Raw genomic sequence first — 18,563 nt, 5'->3', positions numbered from 1 at the left:
GTTATGCCGAGGAATATTCGTGTTGTCTACCAGGATGATGTCGTTATAATTATATTATCCATTTTACCAAATTTATGAAACATTTTTATAAAAGTGATAACCTCTGGTTGAAGTTTATGCTAAACTCTTTTTATAGTTACTTTAAATTTTATCCAAAAATAGCAAATGGAATTTAAATTTCTTATCAAAATATTTTCGTCTATCATATATTAGGAAGGAAGATTATTATTTAAATATTCTAGTTTTTGAAAATAAATATTTAATATTCGATGGATATTTTATTTATGTTTGAATAACGAATTCTAATTTCAAAATCTTCTATTTAAAAATAGTAAAAATCGCATGAATAAAATTTCATATTATGGAATATATTATTATAAGGTTCTAATCGTTTTTTGAATATAATCTGCTGGTTATTTTGACATTTTTTTTTCTTAATTCGATTCAAAATCATTACTTTTATTATAGCATTAACGATACGGAATATTTAAATAGGACATTTCTGTAATTCCACCTTATTTCTATCTACCGAAACTCATTTAAGTTAAGGGTTTTTATTAAATTTCAGATTATATCTGCATAAAAATTTTTTCCCTCTACTCGATTAAATATTATTAGTCATATTTTGATGGTTGCGGGCAACTTTCTTTCGAATTATAGGCATTTAATGTTAAATTCTCTTAACGAATTTCTATCCCGACAACTTCGAGTAGAAAACTTGCTAATTTAGAATAAGAAATACTCATTTTTAAAGTAAATTGTCCCTAATTTTTTAAAGTAGAATATTATACGTAGCATCCTGTCTCGTTTAATGCCATTCGAAATTAGATCATTCTCTTTACATCGTTTACTACCATGTTTCATGTAAGTAAAGATAAAAGAAGGAAAATCATTCAAAATTTAGAGATAAAATCCATCAATATTTATTTTTAGAATAGATTTCTTTATTGACAGAAGTCTCGGGAGAATTCTAGAAAATGAGGAATGTTCCCTAATTAATTGTCTTCGCCTCTATTGTTTACTTAATGAATGAACACGATTGGCAGTGGTGTTTAAGAACACTACAAAATTACATGGCTCCAAGCTATTCTCAGTACACCCACTTAATTATGCCGGATGTCCACACTTGGGATGTACGTTTGTTGACATCTGATATACACACATCAACCAAGCAAACCTTATCGAGGTTACGTTTATTAATTAGTCTTGTCAATCCCAAACTGCTTCAATCATTATAACCGCCTTCTAGTTCCACTCGGATCCTACAAAACAAATATTTTGACGAGGACAAAAAACCGAAAGGGTCAGTCACTAAGCCGACTTCTAGCCGAAAAAATTCCTTTGCGATAATTATTAAAATTCAAGCTAGTCGAGTCGAACGCATCTTTATTTAGACAAGAGAGAGTTGTTAATATTTTAAAACAGAAATAAATAATTCAAAATATAAATATGTATAATTGGAATTTTCGCGTTTACATCAAAAAGTTCAAAAATGTCTCTTCTCGAATTTCCTTTTCCGAATTCAAACATCTAAATTTAATTATGATCATTAAGACTACCGAGATTTGCAACAGTGAAAATTTAGTTAATGTACACCATTAAAAATACAGAATCTTTTATCCAAACAACTCTTTTAACCAATTAAGTTAAATTATCCTTGCATCCGAAATGAATTAAGAAGAGTAAATTAATGAACGATTAAAAGAGAAAGCAACAAGAAAATATCTGCAAAACTTGAAAAAAAATTCATCACATTTCGGACAATTTAGATTTGAGATATTACATTTTTTGAATATCGCTATATTAAAAGTACGCCCCAGCATCATTATAATAGTGAAAACAATTAATTATTTTGACATTTATCATGGCTTTACATCTACTAATTGAAGAGTAAAACTATATTATAATCATCACGCAGAGTAATTTAACATAAACAAAGTCAATAAAAACGATATAATTCTTAATGTAAAACCGGTAATAAACTACATTGCCTTTCATAAGTCACAGGAAAGGAGGCTGATGTCCTTCTTCAAATGGCTACTTTCGAGAAAGTGGATCAGACCATTTCGTCTATCGCCAATAACACTTCTGTAGCCAGTATTTTTCGACCAGCCTCTACCTCTGTCAATATTTTTCTTTCGGTTCTATTTTGCTTCGAAATGACCACATTTTATTATCTTTCTAACTCTATTTTTTCTCTTCTCCACTCTTGATACAACACGCTTATCCTTGCCATTTCCTAACTATTGTTTTTCCAATCTCCGATGGTTTGCATTATTTCTTATACAATATATTAATGTGATTCATATTTTATTTGCATTTTATTTCCATAAACTCATTTCTAATAAAACAGAATAATAATGCGATGGATACAACTAATTTCCTTGCCTTTAATCGTAAAATTTCCTTCTTTCTAGATTTAATCTCTATTTTAAAGTTTTTAAAATTTGATAAGAGTTTTTTATTTATTAATAAAAACTTCAATTTTATACTCTTGAATAAACTTTTTTCCAGGAAATATCTTTATATTAAAGAAAAAATCGCTTAAATATCTAATAAAAACAGGACGGAATCTTATAAAATAGTCATTAAAATAAATAAAGAATAAATCTGATAAGAGAGGAAAGTGTTCAAGTTTTTAAAAGATGCTTTGGCTGTAGCTTTGTTTGAAAATTCGGATTTTAAACTTCAATCCAACTGTTTATAGAACGAACGGTTCATTTTTCCGTCCTTCATCATTAAGTTAATCGCACGTTCTGTTCGCCAATCCGCAGAGCACCATTTACCACCATTTATTTAAGTACGGGTTATTAGTGAATCAACTTCTGTTGTTGAAAAGGACTAGAAATGTAGCAATCATGTTCAGCAATCATGATGTGCAATCAGATAGAACACAGAATTATACATCTATTTATGAGCCATTTAAAATGGAGTCCTTAGTATAGCAGATGTTCTCGGAAGCATATTTCCGAAAATACGGCGCGGTTTATCTTTCAAAATCCAAATCGTATAATTTCGTATTTAAACATTTACTTAATAAATTTTACTTGTTTGTAAACCATATATAAAATCTGTAGGCTGAAATAATCTTTAGTGCGGATACGAAATTACGGAAAAACTGATGGACTAATGGATAAGCGATGCGCTCTACTTAAAGTGTTCACCTGAAGACGAATGTGTCAATGACCTACAGAGATGAGATGACATTCAGTCAGTTCTCGTACTGCTTCTTTCATCGATACATTATTTCCTGCAAGAAAGAATCCGATTATTTCGCTCCTTTTCACATCCTGTCACACACGCGCATAAACACAAAAAATCCTGGTTTATAAACCTAAAATGACGTTAATTAAATTGTATGCAATTGTAGGCTATATTGATAAAACGTATTCTAATGTCTGTTCACTCGTAACGAAAACAAGAAACGAATATCACGCAAGCAGAAAAACTAAATGGAATTGTCACGAAACTTTGCAGTTGGATGTAGAGATGGAGTTTAGATATGCCGAAAGGAACATTACTAAGTTTACATTGACACTTAATGAAGCGAGCGAGATGTGCAGATAGAGATGATGCGTTTTGACGAAATGACCGCCGTGCAAATAAGACTTGCTAGGAAATTTAGGAAACACAATCAACGATTAGATTATGAAAGGTAATTTTGAAGAAGGTTCTCTCTATTCACTTCGTCGATGTTTTCGTGAGTTCGTAATGCTAGTGTTGGATTTTAATGGCTTAAAAACTACATCATTTAAGAGGTGTTCTGTAAAAAATCTTTTTTTATATCATTTCTCTCGAATAATATCATATTTTAAAAGCTATTCGTTATTTTATTTTAAAAGAATAGTAAGAGTTTTTTTTTATTATTTTATTTGTCGAAAACAGTAGCTTCAGAAACTGATATTCTGAGATTTCTAAAAGATAAATGTAAGCTAGGAAAACTAGTAGTTTGGAAAAACCATTTAATTATTCCGAGAAAATGACAATCACTTGTCAACTTCTAATAATGCAGATGATTGTCAATAATACTGTCTCCTCGGGTCATTTCGGATTGGTCGATTGTTCGCCATCACACTTCGGAAGCAATCATTAACAGAATGTCAATATTAGGTTTTCCTATTCGCAAGCATAAGACTCCAGAATATTCCTCGCTAAAGTTAGCTTTGCTATAGAAACATCTATTTGTAATGTTATGACTGACAACATAATTAACAAGGGAGAAGATGTCCAAACTCGATAAAATTGCATTCGTCCAGTTATTCAATTTTTTGCCATATACAAAACGTCGATAATAACAAGCCACGCAATTAAAATTTATGTTATTACTATTAATTTTGGTACCCAAAAAGTCCTTGTCTAACAGGAAGTACATAGAATGGAGTCAACTCCAAACGATACAGTCACAGATACCGCGTGAATTATTGAAATTTGTCACGCCAACATGTTTAAAACATTGGATGAGCGAGTAGATAACTACATATTATTTATCTGAACAATAGTCATCAATGAGATCGATAATAAAATTAGTTACGTTTATTTAAAATAGAAAATATGATACTATTATCGTAAAATGTACGTAATAAATTTAGCCATTATTAAATTTATTATTTAATATTATTACCATGTCAAACACACACTGACGTTGCAGTCCAGTAAATTAATAAATATAATATGTTTATGTTACATCAATTTTTTAAAAAATTAATTATCATTGAACCTTAATTTTATATAATTTTTATGCTTAAGTAGATCGTTTAGTAATAAAAAAACTTAATTTAAAAAAATCAATTTTTATTATAAAAAATTACGAATTATATTATTTATTCTTGTAAAATTTAAATAGCGAAAGTAATTTTTCAAAACTCAAGAGAAAGAAAAAGATTTCTAAATAATGTAATGGTTTTATTGGATCCGTGTAACCATAGAATTATTTTCGTTTTTAAATTATTTGACCCGGTTTTGAAATGTCATTTGGCTTTTTAAAAGCGAAAATAATACTTTAAAGTTAAATTCGAGTTGATTTTTTTAGAAAAATAACGCCAATCTTTAACCTTAGCCACTTGCTTTTTTTCCTCTCTCCTCGGGCCAAAAGAGTAGATTATTCGAAAACAGGCAATAAGAAAAAAAATTCAAATAGAAATTTTGTATCTGGAAACAGAGATATTGCTAAATTTCGCTCAGATATTTTTTCTTAGATTTCAACAATAGTGATCGTTAGAAAGAAGCCCGCAGCCGCCCATTACCCATCTGTCATGTTTCAACTGTAAACGATGCCTGCTGGGGCCTTCTTCAATTGGACCTTTCAAGAAAATGGCTGCGGATGACGATAAACATATTTGCCACTTCGGTCGCAATCTAACTTATCTTTACAGAGCTAATAAACATCTTTTAAATCTATACAAAGTTATCAATACGCTTAACGACATTTTGTTTATTTATATAACTCATTCGGCGCAATTATAGACTATCCAAAAGTTTAAGAATCGAAAATTAAAATGAATACGTACTTATAAAGTTTAAAAACGTTTCAATTTATTGCCAAAGTAGAAACGAAGTTTTTTATTTTTCCTTCCTCTACAACTAGACAAATATTAATCGTTTAGTATTATACAAAAGTTTTATTACACCAGACTTTAATAATAACAATATTACAGTTTAGAAAGTTTTCCGTCTATTCAATTAATGGCATTTAATAATAATTACACACTCTCTTCTCTACATTTAATTATTTAAGACTTTACGTTAGCAAGATTTATATATTTTAATGAGCATTAATTAATTACTTTTGGGTATGGTTGTCAAACAATAAAATCTCTTATCGTAAAAAATATTATAATTGATATTTAGCTTAAGCTCCATTTCAGGAGTCAAATATTTTATAATTGAATTTGAAATATTCGAATTTTCCAAATTCCTTATTAAATTTTAATATTCAACTATTTTCACAAGCGAAAAATAGATTATGGGAAATCGTTTAACGATATCCGAGTTTTTCTTAAGTGCGTAAGAACTAAAATTTGTATTTTTAAAAACTTATAAACATGTATTTTATCAGGCATAAAAGCAAAAATTCTATCCAGCATCCTCTTTCTTAATCTTCTTCTCTAATTAAATCCTATAGCTTCTACATAAGAATGAAGAGAGTACTACAATTGGTATTTAATGACAGTCTGCATTCGTTATTGCTGATGCTTTGTTTTATTTGATAAACGAGATAACTTTCTCTATATTTATAACGCTTTCTTTTAATATTTATAAAAATAATTAAATTTTTATTGTAGTCATTCATATTTATATGCTATAATACGAAATTGCAGAATATCTAAGTTATAATATAATTATATTTTTTATATATTTTTCTTTAAATTAATAAATCTTTAGATATCGTACANTAAAGATATTATATATATTTAAATATAGTAGAATAATTTTCTGGTATATTTAATTTTGAAATAAATTTTTAATAGTTATTTTATTATTTGAATTCCCTTTTAAATTAATTTTTCGGGTTTTAAAACTCTGTGGAAAATCTGTAAACTACGTAAACAAGATTTGCATTGGCCTAATCGATATTATCTTTAATATATCATAAATATTTTAATCAGAATTAAGTAATATTAAGAGTGGACCTTTTCGTTTGTAGTCGAATTTATTCCAATTAATTACGGGAATAAAATTTGTTGCCGAAGCAGTCTCCTTTCATCAGCGACATAATGAATGATATTTGGTACAACTTTTCCACATTTCGACAAGGTATCATTGATTTTTTTATAGTGATTTACGTATCCCTTTGCTGCACTTCCACACTAAAAGAGAATCGATTGCACCCCCTTTCGCGTCATTGGAGCAGTCCCGTTCTCCCATGATCCTTTGCGTTCAGTGTATCTGGAGAGGGATAGGGAGTTCGTACGGACAGAGAAAGCCAGCCGTGTGTCAAAGCGGTGACTTTAACTCTGGTGGACTGTCCGCAGTAGTTTAGATAAACTCAGTCGCATTGAAGGAAAGCATTGTGACAGAAGTGAAAGGTAGTTTGTCCTCAGAACTCCAGAGCTCAGCAGGAAAGCGACATTTACAGGACCTGTCTATGTTGCACAGCGCCGATACTTTAGAGAGGACTGTTGTTGACTGTGACAGGTAAGCTTGTATTTTTGTTTGGCTTTTCAGTGAAGAGTTATGTTGCTTCACCGCATTGTGCTTTCTACACATTCAACAGTCCATTATATTTTTTTGCCGATGAAAAAGTAACCAGTTAATTTCTATTCGAAAGTTACGATTAAAACCGCAAATTATCTATTAATGATTTTTTAATTATCTTATTATCATTTTCGGTAAAAATAAACTTTCATAATTTTTATAAAAGTTATATTTTCTTCGCTTTTTGTGCAAGCGGAAAATGTTATTTTAATAATTCGGGGAAGTTACGTATATATGAAATGTGTTTTTAATTAAGTAAATTATATTTAGAAATGGAAAGCGGAGTTATTTGGTTATTTGATAAAGAGTATAGATGCTCCGTCTCCTTATGTACTGATATTTATCATGGCTAATAAAAAGAGTAGATTATTTTATTCATTTAGAAGATCGAACTGATTGCTTTGTTAAACTACTCACGTCAAGTTCACGCACGTATTACCTAAATGTCCAAGGAATCTGCACTCTCAATGACTGCCATACGTGACCATGATCACTTTTTTACCGATTTAATAGTAATGGTATCTTTGATAAAACATCACGAAAACTGATTTAAATTGAAGATGTCGAATTACTAAAAAAAAGTCATAGAGAAACAAAGAAAGAAATTTCTTTCTTTTCCAAACATTTATTGGATTGCCAAAGCTCATTGCTATGCATTGCTTATAGTTTCGGTATTCCGAGAAGGTTTGTCAACCTTCTGCAGATAAAGAAGATGGGTTCTAAATTGCTTCAATTTTGCATGATTCTTTATTTAACTTTGACCCAAAGCAAAAATAAAGCTTTCCGGATTAAACAAAGCAAACAAAGGAATAATACTTTCTAAATTATAAAAAAAACTTGGCGAATAAAGATTTTAATTTATATAAAAGCTATTTCTTAGGATAATTCTGATGTTTTCGTTAAATTTGTACTGAAGCTTAATGCTTGTTAATAATATTAAATAGTTTGACATTAAATTATTCGTGGGACGACAAGTAATCGAAACTTCTATATTAAGTTTCGACGGTCAATTTAATTAACATTTTGCTCTAATTAACAGATTTATGTGTATCGAAACTATGGTGTTAAATTTTCTCTCCATTTCTCTCCTTATATTCTTCTAAATCGACTTTCTAAAGATAAAGGACAGAAAAAAATCCGAATAGATAATATAATTTCCTCGTTTTATCTCTTGGATGCCGTATTTTTCAAGCTCTTAATTAAAATCACGTATTTCAATCCGGAGGGCAAATTGCCAAATTACACGGTCACACGTGTAACCTTTTGTCATAAGAGGAGATTGGATATTGGGTCACACGCAAGTTAAATTTTCACTCTGAAAACCGTCTACCTATTGATTTCTGTTTCAAATTTTAATGTTAACTTTAAGTAGAAATAAGTGTATCATTTTAATTTTTATACTGAAAATCAATACTGTCCACTATACATATAAAAATTATTATTCAAATTTTTAACGAAGAATTTAAAGTAGGGAGAAAAAATTTTATCTTATTACTGATTATTTATAAATTTTAATTAAAATTTGAAATTTTTTGGAAATTTTTCTTTACGGAGTCATAAATAATCTACAATTATTCCTTTGGAGAGATGCGTAATGAAGTGATCTTTTCATGTTTATAATATATTAGAGCTAAAAATAATCATTTAGATTTGTTCTTCTATAAGTAATTAATGATTTTAAAGTTCTTTTGCAGTTTGAACATAATACAAATTTCTATTCGGTTCTTAATGAAATAAGATTTAATATTAATCATGTAAAATATTAATTTTTTGTTTACGTAAAAACTTATTGTTTAAATATAAAATTAAAATCTTAATTTCTTTCTTTCATTACTTGATTTTTATAAAAATATAATTAGAAATTTTTAGTAATGATTAAAAAGACTTGTAAAAAAAGAAGATAAACTCTATTTCATCAGAAAATAATTAATAAATTTATTTTTTTGCTTATTTTTTATACGGATATTTATTATTGTAATAAATAATTTCGATTATTATTCATTTTTATTTATATAAACGAACTTAAACAAATAAAAAAAGTTGAATATTTTCTTTGAGTAAAATCAAAATGCGAGGAAGATTTTTAATGACGTTTTATTTTGTTTACTCGATCGTTTCGATATTAAATTAATATTTACTTGAGCGTGATACATTTTCCTTAAAAACGACATATTTCTAATTAGGTCAAAATTTGTAAGTGGATAGAAAAGTAAAAGAGTTGCAGCACAACAAACTAAAAGAAAAATGATCGATTATCCGAGTGCAGAGGAGAGAAAGAACTCAATAGTTTCTGTTCTAAAGGACATCTCGAATGACCCCAAAAGTTTTAGGTTTATTACAAGGTTGTTTGTTTACTACATTCACTTAGTCCTAACGGGAATAGTTTTCGATACTGACTGTGTTCGGTTATTGGCTAAGTCGAGAAAATCGGCTTAGTCGGCTGGTAAACTGATTCGTTTGTTTTCCATTTACTTGTCATGTGGGAGACTTTGCTTCTGAAGAACAACATAAAGATTTTCTCCAACTGAACTACTCCATAATAGAAATCAAATGATACTGATCAGATCGATATTTAAAGGATGTTAACAGCTGTAAAAATAAACAAAAATACACGTTATTATGGATAAATCGCTACTGGATTAAGCTTGTTTTGTTTACATTAACCGAGAATAGACCGGTTGAGAGCCGTAAAAACTAAGCATTGTTGCAAAGTTTTGATAGGAAAATTATTTTTTAAAAATCCATTAAAAATTTATTTAGAAAATTCTCCACTACACTCCGCTTCTGGTGAATAAATCATCATCGATGATGATGATGATGCTTTATTTTCTCGTAGTATATATAGTCTGGTTCGTATAAGAAACAGTTTATTCATTTCTAATATTATTTTTTTTGGAAAATATAATAAAATTTCATTTTAAAAAGAGTAATATATCTTTCAAGCACTTCAAATATTATATGAGTAGCATGAAAGCAAAATTTTTGCCAAGTTTCTCTTTTGGGGGAATTCTTTATCCGGAATTTTTATCCCGCTGCTCAGCAGATTGAACATTCAGATCAGCCGTCACAAGCGGAGAAAACAAGATAGATATAAAAAGCAATTTTCTGTACTTTGCAGAAGACATCTTATAAGCTACTGGATATAATATATCAGATCTTTTCCGCACCTGTTCCCAAACTGAACGTCGAAACATGAGACATTGCGGATACGTATCGCTTTGCTGTATAATAGGACGGTTTATCACAGAACATGGACGGAAAAGAATAGGAAATTCCGACATATTGATGAAGAATCGCTCTTAGAATGGAAGAGTAATTCTCTATAGTATCTGAGAACTGGACAAATATTTCTCTGGAAAGGGAACTCTATATTAAATTCTTTGCATCATCATCCAGTCGGTACAAGATGAAGCATAAATTGCACTTTTTCTATTGTTGAAATAAGACGTTTTCGAGAAATATGAAAGCAATTTAGAAATATAATAAACCATAGACCCAAGCAATATCTCAATCATTGCTATCTCCTATTATAATTTAGCCTCAAATTATCTTTTATTACAGGCAAATCTGATAACACGTTGTTAAAACATCTTTAATATATTTGATAAGGAGCTACGACCATATAAGACGGATATTATTATTTTAAAAACTGTTTTTAAATTACACGCGAGAATAGATGAATATTTATTGAGAAAATTGAAACTTAATATTGGATTACATACAGATTTAAATAAAATTATTGATACAGAAAATGACGCAAATGAAGCAAACGGAAACATTTGCATCGCTGGTGGAAAGAATCGGCTTTATTTTATTTGTCTGTATATTTAATAGAGTTGCGTATATGCCTTTTTTTTGGTGTAATTTATCAAATAAAATGAGTGATGGCTCCTATTTTTCAAGAGAATGGAAATGTCATAAAGGTGTAAAGTGACTTCCGCAGCCAAATCACGCGATTTTGTAACGAATTTTTATGTATAAACACACTCGCACACACCTAAAATACACACACCTAAAATACACAAACCTATATATATGTGTATGTGTGTGTACGTAATGGAAAGATTGTTCTTTAATATATTCTATTCCGACATTTGTTGGAATTACAGTTCAATTTTTCACTTTTGAAAATATATCTGAAAATTTTATTACCATGTGATAAAAACGTCAGGATGAAAAATAGCCAAATATAAAAGCGAAATTTTGTTTTTGCATATTTCAATTTTTAATATAATTATAAAAGTTAAAAATATTGATTTTACGCTTAGCACAAAAGGATTATACTTCATGCGTTTGTTTCGTCAAAAACTGACGTCTTTTGAAAGGATTTTTTCTATTACAATAGTTAAAAAGAGTATTATAATACAAAGTAACAATAAAATGCCTTAAAAAATAGGATTTGAGCCGACCAATTTTCAGACGGAGGAAAAAAATTTTTTCGAGTTTTTAATCAGAAAAATATGCAAGAAACAGAGAAAAAAAATAATTTTTCCCCCTAAAGCTGCATTTCTTTCGGTAGCTCTGCCAAGAATATTTACCCCAAGTTTCATATCCAGCTGCGAAGAATTTTAAACTGGAGTTATCTATTCTTTTTGGAATACAGTTCATCTCTCGTCTTGTTAATAAATGTGACAGATGTGACAATACAACTGAGTCTGAATGCAAATGAGACGCTGCTATTTGTTATATTTCTCTCGACACCTGTTTTCGATTCGTGTCATTAAAACAAATGGAAATAAATGAACCAAACCAGTCAGAAGATTGTAATACATAATTATGCTCGATAGTCATAATAATCTGCTTTCAATATTCTGTTTCTAATTTAATAACTATGATTAAAGAATTTTTCATTTTTAAAAAATTTTATTAAATTAATATTTAAATAACATTCGTGTATTATCGAATGAATTTTTGATTTTATGTCCTAAAGTACATTTTAATAATATTCGATGCGGGTAAACACGAATGTTCCGTCACCAATTTTTTATAGATATTGTTATTGGATTGTACTTTTTGTAAGCTTCCTGACGGGATAATTATCTTAAGTTATCAATAACAAATATAGCTTACTAATACTTTCTTTTACAAATGTGTTTTTTTCGATCCCAATCAAGCAATAGTATGGTGTAGTATATACTGGGACTGTTGCTGCAGTTGCTTTATTGATCGAATTCGTAACGGTTCTCCATCTCACAGACATCTGAGGCACAAAACCATTTCACTTAACCTAGTTTCTTTCAGTTTCCAAAACCTTTCTTCATGCATCGAACAAACTACTCTACGTAATATTCTGACACGGTTTGTGGTATGTCTCTATCAATATGATAACCTATCTTTGAACTTTTTATAAGGGATACGATATCTCCTCCGTATGATGTTTTTCGATAAAATAAATGCTGATGAGGAAAGAACGCCTAATCTTTAAGATAAGGTATATATAAATATAAGGCGCATTTTATTTGGACATAAAGTTTCTTTTAATAAATATGTAGACAATTACGATATCGTTGTATCGAGGACGGAAAGTTAAGCATTGTAATAAATAAAGTCTTTCAATCGAGAGCAACAATTCTATTCGAGATGCTCGAAATATAGGAACGGATACAGCTGCTATATTTGAAAATTTGATTAGCTGCAATTTGAGTTACGTTCCTTTAACAGAATAAATGAACAAGAATTGCCTGTGTATGTAAAATTGTGTATTATTTTCTATTCTCAAATCACATATGTTATATATACGCGTATGTGCGCGCGCACGCTTACTTCTATCTTTTGCATCTATTCACCGAATCGATCAAATGATTTTCCATGTAGAAAATATTGTTTATTGCTAAATTTTTACAAGCGAAAAAATGTTCGCATTAAGGATGATACAAATGAAGAATTTCCTGGATACTCTATTAACTTTCTCACCATCGAATGGTTTCTTTCGTATCTTGGAATATCCAATATAACTCCTTCTGTAATTAATTTGTTAAGTGTGATGTGTGGTAATTACTCCTCGGGGAAAAGTGAGGCATCTTCAATAGTGCTTTGTTAGTCTGGAGAATCTGAAAAACTATTAGTTACCTGTGTTTAATTAAAGCGAATGCATCCTAAAACACGAACGTCCGTTGCTAACATATTATAACCACAAATCAAGCGTGTTCACAACTATCGAAATAGCACTTTAGCTTCTTTCCTTCATTATAAAACATTTACAAGGTAGAAAAGTAGTGAGTCGTTATATTTTAATACAGGCAGTCGTCTGAATTGTACGTCAAAACTCATCACGAATGAGTAGGGTAAGGTTTAACTTAATTTTGTGTTGAGAAGTTTCGATGTCTCTTCTCACCTAAACGAATTTGCTTACTATTCGAAAGAAAGTAAAACAACTTTTTTCACAATATCGGGTATACAACCGAGACGGAAGAAAATGAAATCATACAATATGCAAACCTCCGAATTGAGTTTTGGAGATGGATACATCTATTCTAATATAAACTTTCTCAATAGAAACACCCACGTGGTATTCAATATAAATTTAAATATAAAATATTTTGTTTTCTTGTAATGCGCTTTTCCTTTACGCGGATCGAAAACTATTGCCTACATTTGAACGTTTTCTCCTTTTTAATTCTCAATATAAATTTTCCAACTCCTCCAATGAGCATTCCTCGTATTCGACTTCTTCGAATTAATTATTTTGATATTTAATAATTAACCTTACGGTTTGAATGAATGTACTAAACTCATCGTCCCTTTTCAACTTATAAATGAGCTCGGGGATTATTAGGTTAACGAATTAAATAAATGAAATATTACAGACTATAAGCTATTTCTATTTAACTTATTTTAATTATAATTCTCGTTTGAAAACATCGTTTGGGGTAGTTTATTTAAAAGGCTTAACCTAGAAGAGATAACCGCTACTTAAAATAATTACTCGTAAAGATGATAAAAAATAATTCATGTTTTATTTAAAAATATCAACACGGATTAATTCTGTTTAAACACGTCACCGTTTCTCCTCGTTTCGTTTCTGTATTCACGCACTCACGAACATTGCTATTCTATTCACACACATCAAAAGTTATGACGAAGCTAATTGAGATCAGTGAGGAAGTAAACTTGGCTTTTTCTAAATAAAACTATTTCGATAATTCATTTAGTATTTTTCATTATCATAATAACTTTAATTCTAAATTTCATCATTTATCCAGATCACGTCAGTCGGTCTTCGCTTCTTTTCTTTAAAGACAACTTGTCTCTCTAGACGCATTAATTAGTAAACCGCAGACATTATTTTTACGTTATTTTCTTCATTGTTAAGTTAATTAAATTTCATATCATCCTCTCTTCAACTTTTTCTTTTCATTTCTTTATAAAAGATTTTTGAAAAGCGCAACATTATCTTTGTTTTGTTAACTTCCAATGTTTCAGTTTCTCTTGGATTTCTACCATCTTTTGTTCAATTTTTTCCACTTTACACGCGTAATTTTTTAATAGTTCTTCTTTTATAGACCATATTCGTCTAAAAATAGAAAATATTAAAATTAGTTTAATAGTTGGGAGCACAATACAATTTTAAACTACTGCCGTCACTAAATAGAAACAGAATGGGAAAATATTAAATTAGTTTAATGATTTGAAACAAAATGTAATTTTAATGTTCAAACGGTTCTTTCATTAATAGTTGCAAATTTTTGGATATTGTAAAAATTATAAATATTTTCCTTCTATTTTAGTATTCATAAATGTTAGATTTTTATTACTTCTTTCTACATTTAGTGAAAATGTTATACAAATATTTTATTACATTTATTCATAATAAATAATATTTTATTCAAACGCTACGTATATATTATGAAATTTTTATATGTAAATGTACGCCTTCTTTTGCGGTAAAATATTATAAATTTAAATTGAGAAGAAGTTGCTATAATTTATTTAATAAACTAAACTTAGAAGACATGTTTATCTAACACAAAATTGCAATTTTTAAAAGTAATTGAGGATTTTCATTTTAAAAAGTATAATTTTAAACAATAAAAATTAATTAAAATTTTTCACTCTAGTAATTTTTATATAAAGATTGCTTCTAGCATAACTCCTTTCAGATATTTTTTTCAAACTATTTCCTTTCATTTATATCAGTTTTCGTTTTTGTGTTCTTGACATTACAGCTATTGAATAAAATCTTTTTAAAGCTCTTCAGATTCTAGAGATATAATAAATTTATTAAAACTATAAGTACATTCTCTTCGGCTTCAGGCATTAAATCTTATCTGTAAGTGATAAAAATTTATATAACTTATCTGTAAAATATATACTTAAGCTTTTACAAGGACGGAATTAAAAGTGAAAGTAATTCACTTATTATAAGAAGAAGACGAAAAAAATGCAATTTGAAAGTTTCCAAGCCGATAATTTAATTCTTTTAAGGCTATAGTTTCATTTAAGTGCTTATTAAATAAACGGTTCTATCTCGTGTCTGATATAAAAGATATAAAAATGAGATTTGCCACGAAGGACAAGTGTGCCATTGGCTAATGCAAAGCAGTCTCTGATTATTGGACGTTCTCCCATATAAACAAGTAGGACAATTCTCTTATCTCTCAACATGGTAATAACTGTCACATTAGGATAGATTCTCTTCTATATATCAACCTGATTAAATATGTAAGCAAGATAGAGTTATCTCTACGAAAATTATCTGATTCGAACTAACAGATACTGCATAAATTGCATACAATTTGCTGCATTTTCCGTGTCGATAAATTCGTTAATTTAAAAAAAAAATTATATAAAAGCATGGCCCAAATGCCACGTGGCGTAATTAACTATTAACAGCGCTATCTTACATCTAAACGACTGAAAGATAACCCGAGCGTGAATAGAAGCATAATGACAAATTGTCTCTCTTTAAAGCGACTATTTGTATTTAAAGTTGTATTTTTATATTTATTATCGCGTCGAGGCACGATACATCAGAATTATTTTAAGTCAAAGCGTATCTATGGGCAAATAACATGGCTGACGTCCGGCAGAAGACACGAGGATAATTGCTCTCCGAGGTTTATTAATCATTTTGTGTTGTACGTATTTGTTTACTCGTAGTTAAAGTGGCTCGCATAATCATCAGTTTTTATTAATTAATTGTCTGGTTATTTTCCGTGCGACAAGTATTACCGTGTCTGGTTGCGAAGAATCGTGAATTTGTGTACAAACCAGACACAATAACACTCGAACGTTAATGCTAGGGATAATTTAAATAAAGAATGTTATTAGCCGCTACTGCTTAGTAAAACTTTGCCACTTCTTGCAGTAATTCAGGAAATAGACCAACATCAAATCAATTTTACAGTTAATACTTAGTCACGTAAACATTTAATTACGCTATCTGTGCTTAGAGCATGCGCTTTCATACGCTTTGTTTCGATGCTGTACAACGTCTCTCACGAAACACTCACTTTAATTAAACATAATTATTTTCGACGTGCAAATCGCAAACTGTGCCGTAGATTAGAATGCATTTACACTTCATCTCTTCGGCAAATGCTTTTGGAATAGAAACGACTCCTTAAATAATTAGCTTGTTGGCTTCTATACTTTCAATGTCTGACTATTTGCAAAATTTACGTTCGTCTTAATTGGCAACGCGTACAACAATTCCTCTTCGATTGAAGTTTAAATAATACTTAACTGTTTATTGCTAACCATCACTTTAAACGATTCGCTAATTGGCAGCCGGCCATCCAATGGTTTCCACGACTCCAATCGACCTTCTATTTCCTATCCCCCAAGTAATTACTAGTAAAAATCAATGGATCCACCTCCTTTGTTTCTTTCACTTTTTATATATTTAAATTTGCCGATTTACTCCTCCTAATTCTAATTTAATTTTGATGATAATTAAGCAACGAAAAAAGACCGGGAATATTATTTAAAACGCGGTATCGTCCAATAAAACGAGGAAATGCGGAAATAGACCGGAAGTGAATAGCGTTGTAGCGAACATCCGGGTGTCTATCTTTTCACTTCCGTACTCCCATTCCATCCCATCCATGAAATCCAATTGGTTGGAGACGGTATTCTCTTCACGTATCTATTGTTAAGGAAAGATGACACTTGTGTCTTAAAAGAGAAAGTTTTTGGTGTCGCGTCCAAGCATAATGCATTGTACAAATAAACTTCGACTTAAATAATATCAATACTTTCTTCCAAAGTATTTATTGCCGATGACAAACAGCATCCTCCTTTTTCTGCACGCGCTCCTTTATTTTAATTTCTATTTTTTTCTTAAAAGGAGTAATTCTCTAGCAGAAATCAAGTAGTAAATTCATCTATTAATTAAAAGCTAGAGTTTTGGCCCAATTCCAATGATTTCATCCACGAATTCGTACGGTTGGCTGATATATAGATCAAACTCTTATTCCGCTTAATTAATAGCCCGAAACGACGATATTATTAGGTCCATAAAATAATTACTGAATTTGTAATCTGCCACGTATAATTTTGATTGACAGAAAAGTTTTATATTATATCTATTTTTATTATATTCTATGGGTTCATTGATTAATAGTTAGAAAAAAAAAATTCTGTAAGCATTTCATAAAACAAGATGGTGCCATTTTTATGTATTTTTATCACGGAAAAATGCTTGTGTACATAAATCTTTATATTTTTTATATAGTTCTAAGTTTTATGATAAATAATTGGAAGATATTTCTCAGCCGTACGCTGTATCGATGACAGCCCATTTATAAATAAAATCACGCAGCTCTCATAACTAAACTATGTTGATAGCGATACAGAAAGACAATTCGTTGTAATATATAAATAATAAATGCATTTAAATACGTGCCATTATTTTATACAAAGTACGCATCATTGTAAACATTATTACAATTCTTTAACAATACTTAAATTTAGTTTTAACTTATTTTTCTGGGGGAAATACTTTGAAATCGATAATTAAAAATGAAATATTAACGTCGTAAAATATAATTATCAATTTTTGAGGATTTCGAGTATGTGTTTATATGGATTAAAGTTTGTACTTGAACCTAACATCGTGACATTCTTAATAATATATCAAAGAGCGCAAGTGCTTCGAGATACTTGAATAATTAAAGTAACTGTACAGTTAAGAGTTGATTATATTGGCACAACCGCTTTTACCAGTGACAGGATGTCTTCGAACATAGAAATTATCAAAAATAATTTTGGCATTAATAAACTTAGATAAACTTAGCTTATCCTTCTTATTACATGTAGAAACTTATAAAAGTTTATTTTTTTATCAGTTGCATTTTTAATTAGAAAGAAAGTTCTTAACCTCTTTAAACAAGATAATGATTAGTATGAAAATTTTATTTAGAGTAAAA

The 18,563-nt window shown here is 29.5% G+C and overlaps 1 protein-coding gene across 7 annotated transcripts in view; it reads left to right on the top strand.

Annotated features, from left to right (window-relative positions):
• LOC111629896 (teneurin-m-like) overlaps positions 1–18,563 on the top strand; it is a 174,156-nt gene that overhangs the window by 45,931 nt on the left and 109,662 nt on the right. Inside the window, exon 1 of one of the 7 annotated variants that reach the window (XM_023373838.1) lies at positions 6,876–7,134. The exons of the other annotated variants lie outside the window; for them this stretch is intronic. The gene's annotated coding sequence lies outside the window, so the exon portion shown is untranslated. Of the gene's footprint in view, positions 1–6,875; positions 7,135–18,563 lie in introns of those variants that run through there. 7 annotated transcript variants of the gene reach the window in all.

The sequence above is a fragment of the Centruroides sculpturatus genome, unplaced genomic scaffold (genome assembly GCF_000671375.1).
Source record: "Centruroides sculpturatus isolate CEXI.00-Female unplaced genomic scaffold, Cexi_2.0 scaffold68, whole genome shotgun sequence".
Lineage (NCBI taxonomy): Eukaryota > Metazoa > Arthropoda > Arachnida > Scorpiones > Buthidae > Centruroides > Centruroides sculpturatus.
The sequence above is the reverse complement of the archived record's forward strand: the minus strand, read 5'-3'. Positions and strand labels throughout refer to the sequence as shown.